We start from the raw sequence: 21770 nt of genomic DNA on the forward strand, positions 1-21770 counted from the left end.
TTTATTGAAAAATTGTTAAACGAACGAAGGCCTGGTGCCTCTGCGCCACCTCCGTATGATCTTCTCCCGGGTGCTCTGCCCATCCCTGCTGTTGTTCCTGCTGTCATTCCTGTTCCCCCTGTACAACCTATTGTTCCTATTCCTCTAGTTGTTGTTCCTCCACCTATTGTACCACCCCTTTCTCTTGCGCCGATAGTTGCACCTTTATTGAATTTGCCTGCACCTCCACTCCCGAGTGGTTCCGTGTTGACTGACGTTGATCAGGGTGCGGGGTCAAAGATTGTCACTCGTAATACTGTTTCTGCAGACAAGAAACAGGAATTATTTGCATGGGCTAAGCACTGTATGGAGAAAGGTGATCAAGTTAATGTTTTTTCCACATTATCAAATTTGAACAGTTTCCCCGAGATAAAATGTTTTTATCGAAGGTTTGGGGACACATTTACGTGTGATGTGGGGTAGATTACAAAATTCGGATCTCCCACAAGGGGTGAGGGATCTAAATGCTTTAGCACTTTCGAGGGACACAGGGGAGAAAGTATATTGTCATGTTGAAAGATTGTTTGAGTATAGGATGAAGACGACAGTATGTATGTGCAGAAACGGTTCCTCGCGTTTCGTAGATCGGCACCTGAGGAAGTACGAATTTGTACCAAAGAGGCGATTCGATGGATCTCGGATTCATCGATATCGCCAGATGAAGTATATGACACGTATAGTCAATATACAGTGGAGATGCAAAGGAAGGTGATTCAGGTAATGGTACAGTACCTGCAGGAAGAATGTGTAAGGAAGAAGGTTAGTTGTCCTATAGAATTATTGGGGATTTGTAAGAGGGCTTTTTCGCCCGACACTTCTTCGACTGCCTTAGCGCTCGACCTGGCTCTGTTGCTTAGTAAGCGGTCAGAGTTACCTATATCTCAGTTGCCTATGAGAGAGGTTCCTCCGACATTTGTCCCAAAGGTTGAGATTCCTGCTAACGTTGGGACTGGTGCACCCGCTGTGGATATCCCTGCGCAGTATGTACCGCAATTTGTTCACGTCCCGTTTTCACGACAGGAAGTGAACACTATTAGACAATCAATGCCCGATATCAGGAAAAACCCGACAGGGTTTTACAAAGAGATAGAGTCCGTTTTGCAGTCCTCTGTGTTCAGCTTAAGTGATATTGACTTGCTATTCCCTGTACTCCTACCCGTAGATTTATGGAAGCAGGTTCGGACAATAGACGATGTGCCAGGGTTGGGAGATACATGGGCTAATATGACTAGATTTGATGGGGAAAGACCAGCTGGTGAGAAACCACCTCAGGTAATACTCACTTTGCCTGATAGAATTGTCGCAAAATTAAAAACTATAATTCCAGAGAAATGAATTATTTGGGACAAGCTTACGGCCTGTGTTCAAGGAAAAACTGAAGGCGCCACCGAATTCTTTAATAGATTCGAACAGGTATTTTCTGACTTCAGTGGACAGGACTTGGGAACAGAGTCTGGGAAAAGGTTGTTCGTGGACAAATTTGTACGTGGATTGTTGTCCGACATCCAGTCACAGATTATGTCCTCTGAGAGCGCTTGGCAGGCGAAATCTCAATCTGAAGTTTTGCACATGGCTCAGTATTATGAGAACCATGTTAATAATGAAAAGGAGAAAATAGAGAAGAGGAAAGGAGATCTGAAGACTAAAGTATTGTTACAACAAATTGTCAGAAACCCCATAGGAGGTACGACACAGACCAGAGGTCAGTATGTCCCAAAAGGAAACGCTCCTTTGGGTTCTGTGAATATTAATCAATGTGCCTATTGCCGCCAGGAAGGTCATTGGCGAGCACAGTGCCCCGTCCTTCGACAAAGGTCAAACAATGCGTTTGGGAGTATGGGTAGACGACCTAGAAGTCGCCCTGGAGCAGGGGGCCCTGATAGAGGTCAGTTTTCACAAGATCCTCAGCAACCTTTTTCATGGGAAAATCAGACCTCGAGTGTGGACGCAAGAAACATATTTGATCACACTTCTGCTGCCTACCTTTCTGAAGAGCTTCCTTCCGACGACATTTTATTTCGTTAGGACTGCCCGAAGCAAGGTTTGGAACCTTCACCTATTCCCGTTAATCAGAAAGCCCCCTACGTTGAATTGTTAGTGGGGAATAGGAAACACCAGTTTTTGATAGACACTGGAGCACAGAAGTGCTCCATTGATCATTCCCGGGTTCCAAACATTCCACTGTCAGGGCAAACAAATGTTTCTGTAGGGTTTTCTGGTATACCAATTGTTTGTCTGGTTTCTTCACCGGTGTCTGTTTCTCTGGGTCCCTTTACGGACCATTGTCCCTTCCTTCTGACTTCAAACTGTGGAGAGAATTTGCTGGGGTTAAATATGTTGAAGAAATTGAATGCAGTAATTCATTGTTCCTCTGATGGAGTACAACTGACGGTTTCACCACAGCAACTTCCCAATTCTCAGTTTCTGATTCGACCATTGCCTCCTGAGTTTAGCGTTGTTCCGGAATGTTTATGGGCAGTGGACGACGATGATGTCGGGGTACTAGAGATTGAACCCGTCAAAATAGTTTTGAAAGGTGGAGTTAAATTACCGCGCATTCTGCAGTATAAAATATCAGTTGAGGGCGAGCGTGCTTTGAAGTGCATTGTCTCCGATTTTGTGCATCGTGGGGTGATAGAGGAGATTGCAGGTAGTTTATGTAAAAGCACGATTTCGCCTGTATACAAGAAAGGTGACAATGCAATCCCATACCGGTTCATAATTGATTTTCGTGCTATTAACAAAGTCATCGCCCCACAATTTCCAAATGTGCCTGATGTAACAACGATACTAACAATGATCCCTGCTACGCACTTCAGTGTTGTGGATTTAAAAAATGCTTTCTTTAGCATTCCTATACACAAAGAGAGTAGATATTTGTTTGCGTTCACCTTGGGGGGACGTTCATTTACATTTACTCGGGCACCTCAAGGGTATACTGAAAGTCCAAGCATTTATAGTAGAGATTTGAAAGAGCAGCTTGACACCCTTGAATTGCCACCTACTTGTACACTACTTCAGTATGTCAATGATTTGCTTTTGGCTGCAGATTCTGAAAATGCTTGTAAAGAAGGCACTGTACTGTTGCTTGTTCATCTAGCTAAAAATGGTCATAAAGCTTCGCTCAAAAAATTTCAATAGTGTTGTCAGGAGGTCGCCTATTTAGGCTACCTCCTGTCAAAGGAGGGGAGAAGATTGACACCTGAAAGAATAAAACACATTTCTGGCATGTCTGTTCTAAATACACAGAAGGAAGTCAGAGCCTTAATAGGTATGGCTTCTTACTGTAGGTTGTGGATCCCAAACTTTTCACTAGTGATAAAACCGATGTTGGCTTTGACGAAGAAGGGCATTTCTCTGCCACTGCCATGGAAGTCGGAACATCAACGATCATTTGAGGTTCTCAAAACCGCGTTATGTTCTGCACCGGTTCTGGGTACTCCAAATTATGATAAGGCCTTTGTGTTGTTTGTGCATGAATGTGATGGATGAGCTTTGGCTGTGTTAACACAGGAACACGGAGGGAAGAATAGGCCGTGCGGCTACTACTCCTCCGCCCTTGATCCTGTTGCATGCGCTTTGCCAAGATGTTTGCGAGCTGTCGCTGCTGCTGCCGCGTCTGTAAAACAGAGTGAGGGAATGGTCCTAGGCCATGATTTAATTTTGATGGTACCTCACTCTGTAGATATCCTATTGAATAAAACCCAAACGCAACACCTCACCTCTGCACGGCTAACAAGGTATGAATTAATTCTGTTTGCCCCTCACATTCAAATTAAGAGGTGTTGCGTTCTCAATCCGGCTGAACTCTTACCTTTCCCACAAAACACTGTTTGCGGTGACGAAGAATCACATGACTGCCTGTATACCACTGAGCAAGAAACGAAGGGCAGGATAGATCTCATAGATACTCCTTTGGATAATGCAGAAGGGGAGCTGTATTGTGATGGCTCCTGCTTCAAACTTTCGAATGGTACATCTACAGCTGCTTATGCAGTTACTACATTGAGCAAAATTGTTGAAACTAAGAGAATTTCGCATAACTCTGCGCAGACCGCAGAGATTATAGCGTTGACCCGAGCTTGTGAACTTTCCCAAGGGCGAAGAGTAAATATATATACCGATAGCCAGTACGCATTTGGGGTGGCTCACAACTTCGGAAAACTTTGGTCGGAAAGAGGGTTCCTGACCACACATGGGACCAAGATTCAGCTTGGCCCTTTGATAGTGCAATTACTTTCGGCTCTCTCACTCCCTAAACCGTTAGCGATCATGAAATGTGCAGCACATCGTAAGGTCATAGATGATGTGGGAAAAGGGAACGCTTTCGCTGACCAGATAGCCAGGCAATCGGCTACAGACCTTAGCGCGGACATGTATGCTCTAAGGGAAACAAAAGAGGCCTACGTAATGAATGAGGGTATTGGGTCTGTGCGAGATATTCAAACTGATGCCACAGTAGAAGAGTCTAAAAGGTGGGCCGAAGGAATGGGGAAACTGGATGATGATGGGTGTTGGGTGGATGCATCTGAAGGAAAATCGTTGCTCCCTGATTCATATGTGCTGGCAATGGTTAAGATGGCACACGGTCCTACGCATGTGTGTGCTCAGCAGATCACGAAAATGTTAGAACAAGTCTGGGTGAATGATACAATTTTGAAGACTGCACAGCGACATGTTCAGAATTGTATGATTTGCTTACAGCACAATGTGAGGAAGGGGACAGTAACTTCAAGGGGAAGCTTTGGACCCCCTTCTGTTCCCTTCAAGGTCATCCACTTTGATTTTATTGAGATGGAACGGTGTAACAATCTAAAATATGTTCTTGTGATTATTTGTGCTTTTAGTAAATGGGTCGAGGCTTTCCCCGTTAAAGATGCTACTGCCATGACCACTGCAAAAACTATGGTAAAAGAATTCTTTCCACGATTTGGGCTCCCAAGGGTAATTTGGTCGGACAATGGTCCCCATTTTGTTGCAGCAGTAATTTTACAGATATGCACAGCGTTACACATTGAAAAACGATTTCACTCAGATAGACATCCTCAAAGTGCTGGGTTGGTAGAGAGACATAACGGTATCTTAAAGAATAAGCTTGCAAAAACATGTGCCTATACCAAATTGAAATGGCCAGATGCCTTACCTATTGTATTATTAGCCATGCGTACCACACCTCAAACTAAGACCGGGCTTTCTCCATTTGAGGTAGTGATGGGGAGACCTGCTAACACTTGGGGTCTTCCGAAAGCTAAAGCCCTGAGGGAGGTGGAAAATGTATTGCTTGTAGACTACTGCAACCAGTTGACTAAAAACCTGTATTTCATTTATCATCATGTTTACTCAGCTTTACCTGTACGGTTCATGGGCCCAGGACACGATATTCAGCCTGGAAGTTGGGTCCTAGTGAAGGCCTACGAAAGGTCTTCCTGTCTCGCTCCTCGCTGGAGGGGACCCTACCAAGTGCTGTTGGTCACCCGGACAGCAGTGCGGGTGGCTGGGAAAAAACACTGGATCCACGCGACGCATGTCAAGAAACTTCCTCACCCGACGCCACACGTTACAGAAGAAGCAGAACCCCTCGCTGATGCTACAATCTCTGATCTTGGAGTAGCAAACAGCGCTGTGAGTGCGTCAGAGAATTTCTCTGAGCCCGTGGAGCTTGGGGAACAGTCCATTTCGTCTCCGCACTCTTTGGAAAAGTCACTTCCGGAAAACACTGTTTCAAGTTCTGCGACTTCCGTCGCCTCCGATACGTCGCTTCCCTCAGGAAGTGATGATGCCTTGTTTCCGGATCAAACAGTTTTAGGTACCACCAGGTACGACCTTCGACGAAGAATATAGAACTGCGGCACGGGTCTTTCCGTGCATTTGGAAAGAAGAAGTGATTGAAAGTTTTCTCTTGTAAAAGAAAGTTCCTTTCGAGCATAAAAAAAAGGGATTCTGCTGGCTAGGGTTGGGAAGGACTAAGAAGTCGCGCGACCGTAGTGTCGCCAGCAACGAACATTGGGGTCGTCGATTGAGAAACTGCAATGCCTACCACCTCCACCGCTGCTCCCCGCACTGGACTTGTAAATAGGGGGGTGACCAACTCGGACAATGAACAATGTGCCTGGGCCCCGAAAACATATTGCTGTGTTGTGTTAATAATAGTTGGAATTTGTGTAATTACTGCCGTAGGACTTTGGTACTTCGAAGAAATTTACCCTCTAAACCCTCTACTGCCAATTGAGATTGTACCTACTGCTTTGACTCCCTCTGTACACCTTCACACTCTGTCACCTAGAGACTCCCAGCATAGACGAAAGTATCATAATAACACTTTAATGATAGTAATGAATGCAACGCATGCCATCTTTAATAAGAGTAATTGTTGGATTTGCACTCATTTACCGCAACATGGGAACAAGGGGCTAGGATGGTATATTCACCCTTTACCTTTAACGACTGCTTGCTATGCTTCTCTTAGAGCACTATTCTTTGGCTATTGGAATGATAGCATCTCAGGGAACTTTGATGGAACTAATGTAAATGATTTTGAGAAACGTGAATTAACTCCCCTGGGATGCTCGCTTTTTGCAAATAGAAGTAAACCTAATGTTGCTTCTATTAGGCCGTCCCTTTCAAACTCTAATTTCCTTTAAAATGGCTCCGATAGGCAATAAGGACGCCGTGCCTCCTTCCTACTCTATAAATCATAGCCCTGATTCAGTCCCCTTTTGTGTACAAAGAAATGGCACTCGGCCAATGGGAGATTTTGAAGGTTATATGAACATTGTAAATTTGACTGGAGAGAACAGGCCTCTGTATGTAGGGGGGCCTGTTTATTTCGTTTGTGGTAGTTCAGCATTTCCCTGGTTGCCCAAGGATTGGCAGGGAACCTGTTATTTAGGAATCCTGTTACCTGGGGTATTTGTAGCTAGTACATTGGAGGTTTCTAAGGCTCGCCCACGGCGAGACGAGAACGGAGATACCCCTGGGCAAGTATTGGGAGATATAACTAAATCAGTTGTGCCCTTTTGGGGACAGATAGCAAACTCTGAAAACATTAGGGGACTAGCAAGAGTACTGGAGAGAACCATCAACCGGACCACGGACATACTCTACAATATGACACTAGAACAAAAGGCAATAAGATTGGTAGCACTCCAAAATCGGATGGCATTAGATGTCATTCTGGCAGAACGTGGTGGAGTATGCAAATTAGTGGGGTCCGCTTGTTGTGTTTTCGTACCAGAGTCCTCGCCGACAATTTTCAAAGCAATACAGAACTTACACATCCTTAGTTCTGAGGTGCATGTTCCTGTGGGAGATTGGAATATTAGCGCCTGGTTTTGGGATTCTTTACGATCTTGGGGTTGGAAGGTGCTTTCTGTCATTCTGGTTATTTTAGGGATCCTGCTATTTCTTTGTTGCTGTTTTCAATGTCTACCTAGTATATGTGTAATGCTAGGGGGATGTTGTGCTCAAGCAGTGAACACAGTAGGGCACAGAATGTATGCCCCAGATACAGTATCTAAAGAGTTTGTGTTACAAGAGGTTCTGATGAACAACCTAATGGCTATAGACATTACAGATAATGATTCAGGATGTATGGACGACAATGCATGGAGTTATTTGCAAAAGTATTAGAAATGATATTAGCACTTGGCATAGGCCAAAAGGAGGGTCTGTCGGAATTGAAACAATATTATGCCTCCTATCGCAGCAATTGTATGTGTATTGGCCTACGCCAAGTTGTCTAAAACATCATGCGAATAAACTCTGCGGCAAGGTCTTGACCTTAGAGAAAGTAATGTAAGTCGCCATCTTGGATTAAGCCGACATTTTTGGTTCTCTTGTAATGTGGAAGCCACCCTGAACATCAACATGGAGGCCGAATGACATTCTGAATAAGATTCTGGCCGTTGTGACCTCCGCACACACGAATAATTAATATGCCTGCAGGCTACTTGTTGGGGTCGCAAATTGAGACCTTGTCCTATTGCTGACCTATGTGTAAATATACAACTATATCAGCAAAACTAATCAAAATGCATAAATTATAGGATTGACCTGGCTAGGAACCCTTAGGCCCGATCCCTAGAATGGTTAACCCATGAGGGGGTTGGCCAAGGGCTGGACAAATCATATAAAAGACCCAAGTATTCCAATATACGGTCTCGCTTACTAATGCATCGAACCTTCGTTGAAGTTCGTTACGTTACTCTGAGAGCCGAATAGCTATCCGTTTGTCAATTGACTTTGGTAACTGTTGTAGCTTTTAAATAAAGCACTTGTATGTTATTTGTATCCTGTGTTGGTGTGTTTTCTTTTGGGCTTCCCAGCCTCATATTATTTTTATGTTTTCACAGAAGGGCTTATACCTTTTTTTCGTCAGTCCATGACATGCAATCCAGGATAGACCTCTGGATTTTATCCCACAGGGCACAAGGATGGGTAACTGAAAAAAGGATATTACCCAGAACACTATCAGACCACTCACCGATAACATTACTACTGGATATCCCAGAGGGCAACCCGCAAAAAGCACCATGGCGGCTCAAGTCGGCTGCATTGACAGACCCTGTATATAAAACCAACCTCTTGCAACACATATCACTGAATTCTTTGAAACCATTTCAGGGTCTGTGTCCAAACAAGCAGTCATGTGGCAGGCATTTAAGGTCTCTCTCAAGGGTATTTCTATGTCCACCCAACTGGGAGTGCTCTGTGACATACGCAAGGATCCGACCGTCAGTTGCAATATATGATCGCACCGACGGTGCAGATCAATGCTGACATTAAAACAGAGTTAGATGGATTCTGCGACGCAGCTGACAGGGAGCTGCGTTATTTTGACAGAACCACTGCAGCATGCAGATATGGGGAGCAGGAAAGACCTGGTAAGCTCTTGGCAAATATGCTACTCAATGAGAGAGGTAGAACAAACATACCATGTATAACTAGGGATGATGGGGTGGTGGATACGAAGCAGGATGAGATTAGCAAAGTATTGTATGACTTTTATGCTAAACTATACTCCCCCCAGAGCACGGCCACAGAAGGGGAAATAGATAGCAACCTGACTAGGATACCTACTAAACTGCTGTCAAATGAGGCTAGAGAGTCTCTTGACATACCATTAACATTGCAAGAAATAAAAGAGGCTATAAAGAGTGCCCCTAGATCTAAAGCTCCGTGCTCGGACAGTTTAAGTGCAGAATTCTACAAAGAATTTGTGGATGAGCTGGCTCCCCATCTCCTCATGATGTGGCCTGAGGTGCTGGAGACTGGCCTGCTATCAGATACAACTTGTGAGGCGATTATCACCTTATTATTGAAACCAGGGAAGACTCCTGAGGATTGTGGCTCATATAGACCCCTATCACTCATTAACACTGATGCGAAGATCTTTGCTAAAATACTATCGTCCTGATGCCGTACATGGTGCACGAGGACAAATATAAGGAGATGCTATAACATACTGGCAAGAATCCTAAAGGACACCATAGGGGCAGCTGTCACACTAGGCATGCAAAAGGACTTTGACACGGTGGACTGGCCCTTCCAATTTAGAGTTCTGAGTAATTATGGATTCGGTCCAAACTTGATCAAATGGTTGCGTATTCTGTATACGCAACTGTTCGCGAGGGTGAGCGTAATCGGGCGATATCGCAAATTCTGGTACTAGCGGGAGGTACGAGACCGGACTACCCGCTATCTCCATTACTATTTGCGTTAGTTATAGAACCATTGGCAGACCTCCTCAGAGCACGGCGTGCTCGAGCAGGGATAACTATATCTGGGGGGCAGAGTTGATAACCCTATACGTCGATGATATTATGTTACATGTGAGGTAACCTGATAAGTACCTGCAAAGAATATTAGCAACGGGAAAAATATTTGAGAGTGGGAATAGCTTGCACACCGCAGCTAGCACGCTCACTGAACTATGATGAATTGGCCGATATGCTTTGTGCCAAAATGAACAGATGGAATCAAATCCCGATTTCGCTCATGAGCCGCCTGGCATTGGTAAAAATGATCATCCTACCTAAACTATCTATCTATTTAACACTGTGCCGCTATGGCCGGGGAGACTACTATTGTCCAAATTGCAAGGGACATGTTCAGCATTCATATGGAAAGGGCTGGCGCGTGTGAGTTGGTATCGTTTTACGATGCCGTACGAACAAGGGGGACTGATGGCCCCGGACTTTGAACTCTATTACCTGGCCACTCAAGCATACTATGCAGTGTATTGTGTGGAGGACAGACCAGAGGCACCCCATGTGGCTTTGGAAACACATTTGGCCATGCACCCAAGACTCTATGCCCTGGCAACAACCACCGCAGCATATCACATTCATATTTGCTCATAACTTTGGGTGAAAAACAAATGTATAAGGAACAAAGGTATTAGATACTATGGATGTGATATGCTGCTATGGTTCTCCTTATTATTGTATACTTACTGGTTGGTCTAGTAACGGGAGTCCATGTTTTTCTTTTCTGTGATAAAAGAAAATACCATGTTAGTATTAGTATTTTGTAATGACTTATTACATTGTATAATCAATATACTTTTTTTTTTTTGGACCCTCATATTTAGTAGATTACAAATCAGAGTACTGTGCAGTTTGCTCAGTTTCTGAATTTGTTGCTAAAATCATTGGGTCTGTGGGAGAAAAAAAATCCATGTTGGATTAAAAAAAAAAGCTTTTTTCTGTTATGCTACAGTTTATTTGTTTGTTTGTTTTCAGTGTTCACGTGTTGTTTCTGGCTAATGCTTTATACTTTGGCTTGTGTATATTTTTGGAGCAGTAACATATTATTTATTTGTTTTGATATTATAAAATTTTGGAGCAGTTAGATACCAATTGGCGTATTCTGTTTATTTTTTTTATATATTTTAGTGGTATTGATTTATCTATTTGGATATTGTTAAATATTGGGACAGTTAGATACAAATTGGCGTATTCTAACTGTGTATTTTTTGTCTTATTTAGTGGTATTCATTTATCTGATTAGTTGTTGTAGAATCTTTGAGCAGTTAGATAGCTTTTGGAGAATTCTAACAGTTTATATTTTTTTTACTTAGGGTTTAAATACAGTTTAGTTATCAAATTTTGGTTTTAAGAACTTCAAATAAGCGTTTGTAAGATTTCCTGGTAATCAAACCATCCACATTTCTTTTTTATATATGCAGTGTAGTGCCCTGAATTGGTTGTGGCTCCTGCGTGGTAGATTATACCTATTGTTGTGAAGGTTTTCTTACCAAGTGATATTTGACCATGTGTGAATCCAGTCAGCTTGCAGTTGTTTTTGGTACCATCTGCATTGTAACGTAGAAGCATTAGTATTATGTATTTACTATGTGTTTGTATTACTAACGTGGAGCGATTATCTGAATTGCAGGTAGAGCATAATCTACCATGGTTTGCATTTTGTACAAGTCGGTGAAATGGAATTGATATATATACATGAAGCGTTCATTGGGGATTTCTTCTTGTGTCACATTGTTGCAGAGAGTGCATGTATGTTTCTACATGTATGAAATCTGAAAGATTTCATTTATAGGTATAGGTATGTTTTTGTTTTCCAGTACTTGTAGTAAGTACATTAGAAATTCTTGTGGATCTTTCCATGAATTTATAGTGAATTTCACCATTGCAGCACAGTAGTCCAATTGTTGTCTTATTCCAAAAACACTATACGTGTTGTCAGGATTATTTGCTGCATTTCTGTGAAGTACTAACATTTGCAAACAAAATGGGTCTGTACTGTGTAAGTAAATGTTGTCAACAATTGGCGGTAATTGAAATAGAATATTCATTGCTACATTTGCGTAGCAACTTACACCAACTATATTTGAGAATTTAAATGGTCCAGGTAGTTTTGTATCTAACTGCTTTTTTTGGAGTTTGTCTTCCTTCTTTAAAGAAGTACTTGGTTTACTTTCCCTAATTGATTCTTTTTTGCATGTGGTACTTGATGAAGTATTAGTTTCTTTTACTCTCTTTGGAGGATTTGCAGTGACATCTGTTGCATTTCTGTTTGATTTATTTTTCTTTTATAACGTTTTACTTTTTGTGGAACAGAATATGTGTTTAGGTGGGGGGTGTATAGTGAGGGAAGTCTATTGTATTCTAAAATGCAAGGAATATCAGCGTTTATTTTACTTGCATCAAAGTTGATTAGAAATAGACTGTCAAGTGTACATAAGCGTGATAGTGCTACATAGCTCATGCCTTCTTTAAAGACTTTGTTACCAATATCTATCATTGCTTTGTCTAGGGTAAGACCTTGTGATTTATAAATCGTGACTGCGTATGCAAGAGTTAGAGAAAATTGTTCTCTGCGTACATACATATCTTTGAAGAGAAGGAATCTAGCTGTTGAGCGTCCTATCCTTTTTACTTCTGAAAGTTTGTCAAAGAGTACATTGACAAACTGAATTTTGTTGTCGCGTGGGTATGTTTGAAAGCCAACAACTGTACCCAGTGCTCCATTAACTAGTCCTTGGTCCATGTCAAGGTTACGTTTAAGCATTACTCTGCAATTTAAGGATAATTTTAATATCTTTTCTAAGCCTGCTGTGTTTGAGATTGATTTTTCTAAACTATTTAGTCTTGTTGTGGCTTGGTCACACATGGGTAGTGTCATACCATGTACATCTAGTTTGTCTGTGGCGCTAATTTCCATGATTGGTTGCATTTCTTTACTTAGCATGATTTAATTGAATTTGAAACAGCTTGCAAGAGTTGGCATTAAGGCCATACAATTGACATTTTTGTGGGCTAATTGTTCCATAACATCTGTAGCACATGCATTATCGCCATAAAGTGCATTAATGTGCAGGGTTTTCAATATTGCTTCTGCTTCTTTAGAAAGTATACCAACTCTGATACTTTTTAAAATGTTGGCATAAGTGAGATCTGCAGATTGCCGCATGTTTTCTGTTAATTTTCTGTATTGGAAATGTTGCCAAAGGTTGACATTTCGAATGCTGCCAACAGTTTTACGGCAGAGTTTGTGTCCTAATGTTTTAAAAATAGGCTCACCTTTTACTGGTGTTAATTGAAGCAGATCTCCGAAAACAACAATGTGTTTTCCTGCAAAGAGTTCTTCATAGTCTGTTTTGAGTACTTCTTGTAATCTGAGGTGAATCAAAGCGAACATCAGGTTGGAGACCATGCTCACTTCATCTATTAGTAGCATTTTCATTTGATTCAATACTCTGCCTAATTCCATTGCAGATTCTGCAGAAAGTTTTTAATAGTCTAATTTGTTCTGGTGTTCCACTGGTAATAGTAGTAATCGGTGTAATGTAACACCACCTATGTTGTAGGCAACTAAACCTGTGGGGGTAGTGACAACAGCTGACAGTTTGTTGTTTGTCAATTGATGAAGGAACTTACTAATGATTTTGATTAGGAATGTTTTGCCAGAACCAGCTTCACCACTGACGCACAGTAGTATAGGTTTATAATTATGGCAAGAACATTCTTTATTTTCATGTTTTACACCATGTGCAATTTGTTTTGTTACTTCTTGAAAAATGTTACTTTGCTCATTGTTTAGTTTTGATTGTAGTATAGTTAAGTCGTCCTTATCTTCATACTGACACATGGTGTTTTCTACTTCTATCATAGCTAATTCTGCCTCATTTATTATTAGTGGTTCTCCCATTGGTTCTTGGCTTCCTGTTACAGAAGGTTGACTACTGTCAGAAGTGTCATTATCTAGTTGGGCTTGGAGTTCTTCTTTGTGTTGCTGTTTATTGTGCAACATTGTTTTGTACTGTGTAAAGTTTACATCAGTTATAGTGCTTTCATTTGCTTTGAAAGCATCCTCATATGAGTCATAGTTATCTAGTAATTGTTCTTCTTTTCTCCATGGCTTGAAGAGTTGTAGCAGGGACATGTAATATACTTCTTTATGTTGAGGAGTCTTTAATGACAATTTGATATGATTAATTAAATTTGGTTTAGTGAGTTTAACTAAGCTGCCTTCACAGTTTGTCACTATATATTTACCTTTTTTTTTTATCAGGTTTCATATTATGTTTGTATGTGTAGTTTTGGGCTATGTGGTATAGACACATGTTTTTCAAAGTATTATTTCTGTTTGGGTAGTATGTGTCCAATAAATTGTTTTTTAAAATGTCTTGGCTGTTGGGATCATGTTTGGCTATTGTTTCTATATCTTCATATGATTTTAGAACTCTTTTTCTAGATTTAGCTGGACCAAGACGTAGCCATACTATATTTTGAGATTTACCATACAATGCAGTACCAGTTAAACGATCAGCTGCTTCATGTGATCCACATTCTCTATGGGTGAGCATTTTTATGCCCAAGCTGTATAATTTCTGAGATACTGTTTTATCTGATGACAGGTCATTCCAGAGGTCTTGGAGCTCTGTCTTTTCTGCTTTAGTTAAGTATGCTGTGACATATCGTGCAACTGCAGTAGAATTGTCTGCAATGTACTGCACATCTATGTTTGCATTCCATAAGTGGGAAATGATTGCATTATAATCATTGATATATTTTTCTTCTTCTTTTCTTTTTATGTAATATGTATTTTTAGGTGACTTACCTTTAACACTATGTCTAACTGAAGACATGAGGTTGTTTAATTGACCTGTATTTGTAACTGGTCTAGGAAAACCACATCGGCATTTGGTGTAGTATTTGCCTTTGTTTTTGTATTTGCGACGACAATATTTTCCACATTTGTGTCTTTGAAATTGTAAGATTTGTGCATGAAGATCACTATTTGTGGCTTCTAATGGAATTTCACAAGTGACATATTTTTCAATGAACTGTAAAACAGTGGCATCACTGTCTTGATCAAATTTGGGAGCATCTTTAATCCATAAAAGCATGTGGATATGTGGTGCTCCTCTGGCTTGGTATTCTTTTCTCCAAAAGAAGTGTTGCACTTCTACAAGGGGAGGGACAGTTTTATTACAAATAAAATGTAGCATAGCAATGAAGCGATGGTGAAAATATCTTGAAACATTAACAGGATCCAATTAACAATGTTCTCCAGGTGTTAGTATTGTTTTGTTTTGTTTTTATTTGATATGCATAGGAAATCATGTAAATCTTCCCATGTATATTCTGCACAACTTAATGTAACAAACCAGGTGGGTGGGCCAAGGTTTCTGATCATACAGCGTACATCTCCATTATGTTGAAACCAGTACTCTTTAGTACCACGCATTTTTGCTAATCGATTTGTAATATTTGATTGTAAAACCTCATCCTTTTGTTGCACTCTTTCTAATAATTGTGTAGCTGTCATATTTTGAAAGTGTGATCCTGATTTTAATATGTGTGTAACTCCGTAACATAAAGTTGCTAGTTCACTTTCAAAGAGTAGGTGGAATATGTATTCCACATTTTGTCTAAATCTGGGATCTTCAGAATACATCCATAATGAGCGGTATTCTGAAGCTGATATTTGAATAGGTCTATCATCATACCTTCCTCCTTTGCCAGTAGGAAAGAGTAGAGGAAAAGCATGTGCTTCGATACTTTTTTCCCATATGCTGATTGGAGAGCCTTTTGTTTGACGCATTTGGTACGTTTCCAGTACATCTTGTACGGTGTCATTACAGTGCAAAGGATGAATTGTATAATGGTCTAAAGTATTTGATATTGTAGCAGGATCTAGTAGCTCAAATTGACCAGCTTCTTGTGTTTCTTGAATTATTTCAGTTGTATCTTTCAAGTTTTCTTCAATATTAATTTCTTTGTAATATTCATTATTCTCTTTAAGATATTGGAAGGCTTTTCTAACTTTATATAAATCTACCAGCTGTTGCCATATTTTTTTGTCTTTTGTAGGTACTCCATTTACTAAGATAATTAAAGATTGCTGCATTGGATGTTGCACTCCTAGAGTATGCACATTTTCTTTTAGATCTAATGGTAAATAAACTACTTTTCCACGAATGCCTTTTACCAATTCAGAGGGAGGTAATTTTGCTGTTTTTGGTTGAAGGCGTATTATTGCTTGAAATGGGTGTACTGTTTGAATTATGATGCTCTCATATAAATTAAGTTGTTGTAGGGGTTTTGGTACTGGGTATAATTCCAAATTAATTGTGATAGCACGTGAAGGAGTTTGGTTGTTGTCAAGTTTTGTAGTGCAGTAACTGCAAAGTATTAAGGGCTCAGTTATTTCGTATTTTTTTTCTGCTACAAGGTAGAGAGCTAAATCAAACCATTTAGAATCTTCATTGTCTTCTATTTTGTATGATAGGTCTACAGTTTTTGTGTTACTTTTATAAAAAGTTCTACGGCAACATACACATACATGGTTTGGTACTTCAGCTGATGTACTTTTAAATTTTAGTATTTCTTTTTTGTATGTGTTTAGCAAAAGGTTGCCATGTGTAGAATTGTTGCTTAATTGGTTTAAAGCTATTTCATTCTGTAAATGGCTTTCAGTTCCAAAATATTTTTTCTGGATATAGTGAATTTCTTCAAGTAGGTCTTTTGCTGTACCATGTAGAAGGATGTTATTTAACTTTGCTAGTGCTAAAGCAGGACTTTTAGCATAGTACAGTTTATAGACTAGATTTCTTATAGTTGAATGATGTGTTGATATCCTTTTGATATCATGGAAAGTGGTTTTACAAGTAGGTCCTGTAATGCAGGCCAATGAATGTCCTTGTAGTCCTGTGTACTTGCGCACTGAACAGGTATACATATTCTGCAGTAATTTAATTTTGATTTTGTCTTTGCTTTTTACATATTTATTGAGGAATTGGCGTAAAGATTTGAAACATTGTTTGGGAATGTTACACATTGAAGTGCTTGGCCATTTGTACACTAGACATTCTGATTCAGTTGAATGGAGGGGTAATTCTAAGTTTTCAGGGCATATTTTTGTAAGGAGTACTTCTTGTTCCATTATGCTATTATTCACTTTTTCATAACCTCGACCACTGCTATGTATGGCAATTGTATTTGTTTGCTTTTGTTTGTACGCTTTTTCATTAAAATATGGTTCTGTGCTTGTAGTGTGATTCCATTCACCTCCGCAGATACTGAAGAAGTTCTTTCTGTTGACATTTCGCTTATTGAGAAGTCTTTTTTGTAATTTAGTTATTAGTTTTGTTAGTGGTTTCATTTTGTTTAACAGTAAAATAAATAACTTTCTTTTCAGACAAATTGCACTGTCCATCAACCCTTCTAAGATTAATTTCCTACGATAGGTTTTAAGCATTGAACCTGATTTCTCTCCTGTTTTTATAAGATTTTGAAGGACTTTGTGACGGTACATTTTGGCTAAAATACTTTTCTTGGTATGCCTTCTTTGCACTATATTAAAATTTCAAGAAGTAGTTTTATCTGTAGTGATAGCTGATTTTCTGTTAATTGTTTTTTGGTTTGTTTTACATTTTGATAGAGGAGGCAAAGTTTTTGTACTTGAAACTTCTTGTGTATCACTAAATGACTGTATTAGCTGTTTTGTTTCAACTTTTTTTACAAATTCTGCTAGAGATGGATGCTTATGTTGGACACTTTTATTTTCATTTGCTCTACTTTTGCATTGCTTTCTATGGACTTGACTTTTGGTAGGCATTCTTTAGGGTCTGTTGAAAAAAATAAAGAAGATATGGGTTGGGGTGTTCTTGAATGTATGTGTGCTGTGTGCATGAGTGTTTGAGTAAGATGATAAAGATGTATGTAATGGTGTTTGATTGTGCATTGGGAACTACAACTAGTAGGGATAGGTATTCTTGAATTTATGTGTTACTAAACTGGGGTTCAGATGACAAAAAAAAGTAAGCTAGTGGTGTGGAAAAGTACCAATAGTAAATCTAATGTATACAATTAAAACAGTTGTTTGTTCTATAATATGAAAATTGTAGCGGTTCAGTTGGGTAATTTGTGTGTCCAAAAATAGGAATTTGTGGGCCATTCTGGCTGTAAATCGCTGTTTAAGACATGGAGATTTTTGGACAAAATGGTACAGAATCTCTATTTTTAGGCACCAAAATAGCTTGTATTAACGTTATCGTATGTTTGATTAATAATACACATATTATGGTGATATTCTACTCTCTTTTTTTCTTAAATTAACAGGTAACTTCTTAGTTCTTCTTTGTTCTTCGAATTTGGCTGCTTCTTTTCAGGAGACTGGTCTTCACTGCAATTGTAAAAGCTTCAAATTAGTAACTTTGTTTGTATATAGCGCTGTTTTTAATTTAGATATTGATTTTTTTTATTGAAATCCTCAGTGCCTTCTTTAAAACCATTAAACTAATTTATTTACATAAGATACATTGCATCAGTTCAGTACATATGATATGTTCTTAATGAACAAATTGTATTGAATGACTAATTGTAGCAAAAAAAATATCTTTAATATGTCTTGTGAAATTTATAATATACCAGTGAATACCACTGTTTTTGTAAGTAAGCTGTTCTAGGTAATAGCGCCTCAATGTCATGTCTAAATTAAAGTAATTAAGTAAATAAATACATGAAAACAAAAAAATATGAAATTGTAAAAGTATTTTTTTAAAGATTTAAACATGGATTGTGCTTGCATGCAATTTTGTTTGAATATATGTAGTCTATATATTTCATTTAAAAAATGTTAGTTTAACATGATTTGAGTGTGTGTATAAAGAAAGTAAATAGCATAAAGGTTTATAAGTGATAGTTGATTTTAGGAAATTGAAAAAATACAGTAAATTCATTTTACAGATTACACAAGCTGAGAGAACAAAAGATAGCTATGGCTGTGTGTTTCAGAAAACAGATTGTTTGGATTTTGGGAGATTTGTGGATACATTGGTTGAAGGTGCATGCAGAAAGCTGTGGAGTAGCTGTAGATCTTGGATTCCCACATGTGGAAGTACACTGGCATGGAGTACGTGGAATGAAGTGGTTGGACTTGCTACCTCTCTGTGCTACTTTGGAGACAGAGCAACATCCAGACATAATTGAAATTCATTGTGGAGGGAACAGTTTAGGACATGTGACTGGAATATGTTTGCAATTTGCAATGAAAGAAGGACTTGGGAAGGTTATGGACATGTTTCCTAATTCTCAAGTGATATTTTCACGGATTGCGCAGAGACAAATGTGGCTTCGTTCTTCTTCATTTGGTCCACAAATGGAAAAAGCAAGGCGCAATGTTAATAAGGCTGTTTGTGCCTTACTAAGAGATTTTGGCATGTCCTCTTTTCACAATGAAAATATTATGTTTCGTAGTACATACATTTTTCGCAGAGATGGAGTCCATCTTACTTATGCTGGCAATCAGATTTTTCTGAGAAATGTACAAAATGCATTGCGACCTTTTTTGGAATTACAACCATTTTGAAGTAGGTGATAAGCATTTATAATTTTCGACTTACAAACACCACCCAAAGGCTATTTTCAGAGCCACCACTTCTTCTCAGAGATAATTGCAATGATTGTGATGGGGTAGCAACCCAATTTTTTAAATGTTCGTGAACTGTCCGCAGACTTCTAAAAAATACAAAGGGCCTTGCTTCATTTATTTTCACTTCGATTTTTTAACTGTGAATGGCGACTCTGAAAAGAGCCTTATTTTTTTTTTGATTTTTGAATTTTGTAATTTTTTTTTTTTTATACATGACACACTAGGAGAGGAGGGGAAAGGAAGGTAAAGGGGGGGACACCAACCACAGGGATAAGAAAGGGCGAGCTGAGAGAGGAAGATGTAGAATGGGTTTTATTTGGGTAGTGAGCAGATCTTCTCGTGCTCTGAGACGATAGTCTCAAAAGCACTACAAAGTCACTCCCCCCTGCGGAGTACTGTGTCACAGTACATACATAAAACTGTGATCCTCGAAAGGTAAGGGTCATCAGCATTCTGTATGGCCTGTGAGGCAGCTTGAGGAAGACGCTGTCCCACAGAGGTGGTCCTTGTGGTGACAGGATCAGAAACAGAGGATGAAGTAGAGGAAATCAACCTGCTACGTTCTTCACAAGGTACAACCCTGCGAATAGCCCCAGAGTGAAATGACCTCAGGTGTCTCTTCATAGTAGTGGTCCCAAAGCTGTACTTACCGTGCTTCCCGCGACTGAGTATCATTTTGCACTCATTTCAGGTAACACGGTTCGCACGAGCCTTAGGAACATTACCATGAATGGTAAATAACCGCCACACCGAAGACTCACGCCTAGTGCGGGTAGTAGGGTTTTCCTCTACCTCATTCTCAGCATCCTCTTCTTCCTCCTCCGTATCCTCACTCCTGTTCCCCTCTTCAGGCCCTTGGGGAGGTGGTGGTGGTGGAGGCGGTGGGGGTGGGGGTGGTGCTGAAGCAGGTGGAGCACCAGGTGGCAGTTCTGCAGCCAGGGATGCCATCTCGATGGTGTAATCAGCAAGTTGCTGGAGAAATAGCTGTGCTCTGAAGAATAGCCAGAAACACAATGATAATAAGCTCTAGGGTGTGGTCTTTTATAGGGGTGCTTGTGCACGGTTCGCGGACATGCGCGCTGTCCGCGGACAGATGGAACACAAAAAAAAGTTTGAAAAGTTTCAAAAGGTATGTGGAAACTCAGAATTACTATGTGGGACTTGTGCCATGGTGAGATTTTATTGAAAAATATTATGGATTAATTGATAATGTACTTTTAATTTGTTCGGGGACCCGAACAGTGTCCGCATTCAGAACACGCGATCAGCGCGGGCGCGGTCATATGATCCGTTCGCAAACAAGTCCGCGAAGGAAGCGCATGTCCTACGGACACCAAATGCATGGAGATTGGCTAGCGCATGCGCGTTGATGTTCTACGGACACTGTTCGGGTCCTGAACTAAATAAAATTGTGTCACACGTGAAACGAACATTTCAGGACACTGCGTGTGTTCTTAGAACAGTTTAAATTTGCTAGCGAACAGTAAGGACAGATATACTGTTCTTCAGGATACGTTCAATTTCTTTTATGTACGAACATTTCAGGACACCAATTGTGTTCTTAGAACATTTTCAAGTTGCTAGCGAACAGTACAGACAGGTATAGTGTTCTTTAAGACACCTCCATTTTTGTTTTATTAGGAACAATTTGGGACACCGCGTGTGTTCTTAGAACAGTTTAAACTTGCTAGCGAACACTACGGACAGATATAGTGTTCTTTAGGACACTTTAATTTTTTTTTTACGAACATTTCAGGACAACGCGTGTGTTCTTAGAATAGTTTCATCTTGCTAGCGAACAGTACGAACAGGTATAGTGTTCTTCAGGACACCTCCATTTTCGTTTATTTACGAACATTTCAGAACACCTGCACTGTCCTTGGACACCTACATTGTTTTAAAAAAAAAAAAACGAAACTATTTACAACAAAATATAAAAATTAAACTTTATTTAACATATATTAATAATTTATGACAGAGAAAGTGAGGCAGAAACAGAAACAAAAACAGGAGAATTAGGGGTTTCATCATGATTGTTATTAGGTGAAGAAGGGATGGAAGTCTCATCAAAACATTTTGGGTTATGGAGAGGGTTTGGGGATAATTGACTGGGATATGGTGAGGAGGGACAAGTACATGTGGGGCAATGGTACAAGGTTTTTGGTTTAAAATGATCTTCCACAAAAGTTTTCAAATTATTAAAATTAGTCAACAATAAATCCATGTTTTCTTCTATACTGTGAAACGTGTTATCCATAACAGGTTTTTCTGAAGTATTTTCTATTTTGGTATGCTCTGTACAAAAAAAAAATCTATATGTTAAATGTATA

The sequence above is a fragment of the Ambystoma mexicanum genome, chromosome 6p, assembly GCF_040938575.1.
Source record: "Ambystoma mexicanum isolate Mex_15411 chromosome 6p, UKY_AmexF1_1, whole genome shotgun sequence".
NCBI classification, from domain to species: domain Eukaryota; kingdom Metazoa; phylum Chordata; class Amphibia; order Caudata; family Ambystomatidae; genus Ambystoma; species Ambystoma mexicanum.